This window comes from Procambarus clarkii, chromosome 8 (genome assembly GCF_040958095.1).
Source record: "Procambarus clarkii isolate CNS0578487 chromosome 8, FALCON_Pclarkii_2.0, whole genome shotgun sequence".
In the NCBI taxonomy this organism is placed as follows: Eukaryota; Metazoa; Arthropoda; class Malacostraca; order Decapoda; family Cambaridae; genus Procambarus; species Procambarus clarkii.
In genome coordinates, this window is record NC_091157.1 from 44,689,115 (window position 1) to 44,695,404 (window position 6,290).

Below are 6,290 nucleotides of genomic sequence, written 5' to 3' on the forward strand. Positions count from 1 at the left end.
TTATTAAAGTTTTCTGGGCTGGCTCTTGGTAACTCTTGGTGCATTGGCTCTGGTACTAAACATGTAAATATGCTCGACACCAAGGCCTAGGCAGATGGCACCAAGGTAGTGGTTTCAACTTTTCAGACCACACTAAAGGCCACATAATCTAAAAAGGGAGGCATCTCTGGTGGCATTTAGTCTTTGACAGTCAGTGCCAGATTAGAAAATCTAGAAATAAAGCCAAAGCAGATAGCTAAAATCCAATATGTAAAGTGACTGGACACCATGCTGTGAAGCAAGCACTAAAGCACAGAACCCCTGCACAGGGACAAAGTCTAAGCATGACTGGTTAATTTAATCATGGCATCACAGTGGAGGTGCTTTGGGGTGGGGAGGGGATGTCAGGCACAATAGTGAGGGTTGCCACCCTCTTCCAACCCTGTTTTATACTGTAGTTCCAATATATGCACGAATCCGAATCCAATAGCTGGCTAGTTATGCCTTTTCAGAAAATATTTACTGTACTATCTTTTCAGTCACAATGATTTAAGGAGGTAGAGAATTTTTTTTGTGTTATAATGTAGCTTCTATCGGTGGATGAAACATACTATCTTCTCCAAAACTATGTGACAAGACCATGTGAAAAGTTAATTGTACTTGTGGGGTTCAGAGTTGGAGCCTGGCATGCTAGTAGTGACCAGCGTAGACTCCTGGCACTGGTTAGGAAAGCAACGGTGGGGACCATGCTCAGAAATGCACAGCAAATGAAGTGGCCATGGCAAATGTGCTAGGTCCCAGTGATTTAAATTTTATCTCCATAATATATTACAAGAAGAAACGCCCAAAATAATTTTATAACTGCCATGCAAAATAAGTAATTAAAACTTACCACCAACCACCTCAATTAGGGGTTTATTTACTCCAGTAGCTCCATGTGGTGTCAACAGAGTAGTCAGCATATCCAAATTGCTAAAGTGCTCGCCTGGAGTTTCCTTTTCGCACACAACCACAAATGCACCACTATCTGCATCAAATGTTGCCGTGTGCTTTTCAAGTTCACTGTCAACCAGCTTACTTGAAAATGTGAGTCTAAGGAGATAAAAGAAAAATTATTCTTTGTATTTAGTAAAGCTTTGACAAATATAAATAATATTAAGCTACACCTGATTTGTAAGATCCCTGTAGTTACAAAAACTCTTCAGACTCAAATCTGATGACATTCTAAAAGATTAAATAGTATATCTTTTTACCATGAAAAGTTTTCAGTAGGTTCACAAAAATATACAAATTTTCTTCAAACAACTGAGAGGGTACATGCAATTTCCAAACATGAGGAAATGGTAATTTCTAATTACAGGTATATTACTTTTGCAAATAATACTTAAAAAATCTAAAGAAATTTAACCAAAAGATGTAATTTAAATACTATACTGCACTGATGTTATCCCCAACACACTTAAGACAGTGGACATTGTTCCACACTTCAAAGGTGTAAAGCAGATGCAAAAAATATTATAGACCAATAACATCTCACATCATAAAACTTTTTGAAAAAGTGCTAAGCAGCAAGCTCATAAAATACATGAGAATCCTGTCTTTACATAATCATGGACAACATGGGTTTAAAAGCAGGGCACTTGTGCCTTGCTCATAATTGCCAGATAAACTATGACATGGCCCTAGATGCCATGGAAGACAAGCAAAATATTTCTATAATACACAGATTTGTTGAAAGATTTAAACAAATATAACCATGATGTTAGTGCATGCAAAATATGCATAAAAGTAATTGCTGTACTGGCAAAGTACAGTAAGAACATGATCTTTAATTACCTAACAGAACCAGAATAATACAGTAGTCAAGCAAGTAAAATCTGAACCATCCACAGCAAAAAGTTCAGCCCCCCAGGATACGGCACTTGTACCAGTGCTTTTTCTCATATCAGATATAGATAGGGACAAACTATAGTACTGTATCATCCTTCACAAGATGATACTAGGAATTTCATGAGAGTAGAGAATATAGAGGACACAGCAAACTTACAAACTTATGTAAATCAGTCTTCCAATGAGTCACAGAAAACATGTTAAATGAAGGAAAGTTTCAGCTCCTGCACTAAGGTGAAAGCTACTGTAAAAATGGACACCATATAATATGCAGTGAAATCACAATAAAAAGCTATATAAATTTGGGAGTAATCATATTAGAAGACCTTACTTTCAAAGAAAATAAAATGGCTTTTGACTACTAGAAATTGATTACTAAGAAAAAGATAAAAAGATATATCGTGGCTGGTTACCACGAACCTTTCAAACAGATGCCAGAACAATTATGGCATTTTAAGACTAGATATTAACTGCTCCATTCAAAATCGGAGAAGTTGCTAGTCTGGAGAATGTGCCAAGATCTTTTACTGCCTAAATTCAATTCAATAAAACATCTAAATTATTGGGAAACATTTTATGTTTTCTAAATCTGTATTTTGAAGAGCACAGGTGAGAGAAAATGCATAATAATCTACACTTTGAAAAACTTTAGAAAGACTGGTTCCAAATTTGCACATTGAAAATCACTCGCAAGATAACGAGGCATGGCAAAAAGTGCCAAATAGCCCCATTGAAATAGCAGAGGTGCAATAGGTATGAAAGAGACCATTCTATCAACATTAAATGTTGAAGAATTTAATGATGATGAATGGTCTCCCTTTAAATGCAAGGGGTATAACTAACCAACCTCTCGTGGCATTCAAAAATGACCTTGCTAAACACCTCTCAAGGACATCTGATTAATCAGGCCGTGATTCATTCAAATGCTGCAAGCATCCAGGTGACAAAACCACCAACCAAGAGATCCGAGACCAGATTCATGAAGCAGTTATGCAAGTACTTACGAAAGTACATCTTTCCTCAATCTTTGACGGCTTTGGTTACATTTATTAAACAGTTTACAAGAATTAAAACTTCCCAATCAACTTATTGTTATAAACAGCCTCCTGGTGCTTTAGAGCTCATTAACTGTTTTAATAAGTGTAAACAAAGCCGCCAAAGATCGAGAAGATGTACAGGTTCGTAACCGCTTGCATAACTGCTTCGTGAATCTGGCCCCTGGTCAGAGACTGGGCCCCGAGGGAAACAGATTCCCAGAACAAACAGGTAGGTGGGCCATCCCCCACCCCCATTTTGCATTTCACCCTTACCATATATTTGAAATACATAACAAAATAACTATAGTACTACAGTACTCTAGTACGGTGCATCAGAGTGAAGTAGACATTTCAAAAAGATGCACAGTAATTTGTTAAGTTTATCTATTGGTAGGAAAATAGAATCTAATTCAAGAACTCATCGGGCAGAATAGAATCCCTCTTTGCCCTTGCCAAATTAAGGAAACAAAATTTTTATCCAAACTCAAATTATACAATGTACCATAATGGCAATAAGAAAATTAACGAAAAGAATTTTATATTTTATTAGAAACTACAATGATCTGATTATCTTCTCTTTGCTCTGAAATGTCATTTTGATTATACAGTAGCTGTAAAAGTTTTGAACAATACTGAACATGATATATAACACCTACTGTATACACATAATGCTTGCAAGATAGTTTATGTAAATGATTCCATAGAAAATCAATGACTAGGAAACTGCAATTTTATAAATGAAAAGAGGAAGCATTATAATTAGCCCTAAAACTGAACAAGTTAACATCTACAGCATTCATAAAACAACGTTAAATTAGGTATAAAGATTAGCACCAGTATATTATTGCAAAAATTTAGTGGTTACACGGCAGTTGACATTCAGTACAGTATACTGTACTTGATAAACTATTTGCAACACACTGTTCTTCACGTTTCCTATACATTTTCTCCATTTTCTTCTCCGTAATATTTTTATGTCAATAAGAGCCAAGTATATACCTTACGTCACGTACACGTATTTTATATATGTTCATATACAGGTATAGAAAGTCACAATTTATCCTTCCCCGAAAAAACTGAAAATCTCAAAGACTATAATGGCCAAACAACATGAGAAAATGGAGAAATGACGACGTTTCGGTCCATCTTTGACCATTATTCTTTTATAACCTCGAAGATTATAAAAATATATTCATATTCACTTACATATTTTAACCATATTTTGTTAAAGGCATTAATGTAAATTTCATAAACTCTTCCTAAAACTTAATTAAATTTAACACATGCAGCTCATTAGTAACAATAATCCAAATCTCCAGACTAACCGCAAATAATATGGCGACGAGTAAAATGTGAAAGACTTCCCATCGATGTCTATTTCTGCATCAGAAATTCGGGAGTATGGAGCAAAGATTTTCACAGTTAGATGACTATCATCTTGAGTAGCTTCAAATTTTGGGGTCAACATTACTGCGTAGTAGGTTAGATGTACTGCAATCTGCATTGATAAAATAACAATCATACACTCTGCATTGTTATTTTAAATTATACAGTTATCTTAAAAATAGTCCACTAATGAAAGTCTGGTGGAAAAAGAAATTAGAATGACATACTACTGTACACAAAAATATTAGAACAAGATTCTTTGAGTGCACCACCTTAGTTCACCTTCTTTCAACGATAATATTGGATGCTTTTTTCCATTTACATCACATGAAAAATGGTTTAAAAAATAGGATATATTTTATATTTATTCTTACAAATCTAATTACAGTTTCTGATGACGTTTCAGAGAATGCTCAGTTATCTATTAGGATTAGTTTAACCCTTTAACTTCACTTTTTTGTTTTTTCCCTGAAAAATAATAATAAACTATTATTATTATTAATATTATTATTATTATTATTATTATTGTTTTGTCAGGGAAAGGAAGCCTGTGTGCATGTGTGTACTTAAGGCTTGCATCGAGGTCTCCAAGGTCAAACTATTGACCCATCCCAGGATGCACCCCCACAACAGTTGCCCAACTCCTGGGTACCTATTTACTGCTATTGCTAGATGAACAGAAGTATTAGGTGAAAGGAAATTTATTCAATATGGGAAACAAACCTGGATCTTAATTGTGAGAGAATTAAGCCAGCTGTACTGTGAGACCATCTATTGAGAGAATAATGTAAATGCTTTGATATTTAACAATTTTCTCCCAAAGAGCCAATTATGGCTTGGAGATACTGTATTTAGATGCAAGGTAACCCTAGAGTAGTATTTTTTCCTATCTACCAGCAAGATCACCACACAAATACTTTAATAATTTCATTTTGTTGGGGAACAGGCACGCTGTGTATGTATATGCATTAGGCCGATATTGAAGTTTCCCCCCCCCCCTCTCCCTCCCCCAAATCGAATTACTGACCCTCACCAAGATGCAACTCCACAACAGTTGCCCAACTTCTGGGTGCGAATATACTGTTAGGTGAAAGGAAATGTGCCAAACCATTTCTGCCCCACCCGAAATTCAGATTTAGGATTCCTTACCAAGAGTGAAGACCGAACCCAACTGTACTACCGAGATCAAGGATACAAACTTACTTCAGTGATACGCTGAATAAAAAAAAAAGTTATCGTCAAGTATTGTATTCAGAAATTGGTAAAAGTATCCTAGCAGGATTTAAAAAAAAAAAAAAAAAAAAAAAAATGCTGTCACATTCTTTAAACTTGAAAAGCACAGCTGGTAATTTTGTAAATGTAGTGATTACAAGACCATGCATACCCCAAGTACATATACGATACATTTTGGTCTGTTAACATTTCATCCATTTATCTGGCTGGAAATATCATCAGGGTAAATGGGGGTCATTGACAAGCCTCCAGCTTCTTGTCCTCATAAAGACCACTGGAATGTTAGTGGCTCTCGGGGAAATTCAGATAAACAAGTGTGGGATCCGTGTACGACTTTGCTTGATTTTTTTGAGTTCTACAAAGAACACCTTACCTAATTTCACTCACTTAAAAACAGAACATCACGCCATGCCTCAAAATTAAGGATAATTCACGCTTTCCTAAACTCGGGTACAGTAATTCTTGAATCAATCTCAAGAATTTTAAGTGTCCCCTCAGGTCGAGTCGTGCTCAAGACAGAATCAAGCTTAACATACAACGCGCAGCAATACCAACTTAAATACAACACACTCACGAAGTTAACCACAGAGTTAAAAATAACCTCTGCAATACAAGTTAACAGACCTAATTATCAGCGGCCACCACCTGCAGCAGGTGAACACTACCTGAGCACAGTGTGCCACAGGACACCAATGTTGACTTCTGGGGTTGGTTCTCGCACATCCGGATTGACCGTCGCCGCTCGTGGCCTGTTGGGTGGTAGCG

General features: G+C 36.1%; 1 non-coding gene across 1 annotated transcript; it reads right to left on the reverse strand.

The window, feature by feature from the left end:
• Positions 1 to 839: 839 nt before the first annotated feature.
• On the reverse strand, positions 840 to 6,290 carry LOC123759648 (uncharacterized). Its single transcript, XR_011225756.1, has 3 exons — positions 6,150 to 6,290; positions 4,232 to 4,404; positions 840 to 1,071 (listed from the first exon to the last, which is right to left on the reverse strand). It is a non-coding gene; the product is annotated as an uncharacterized protein (transcript).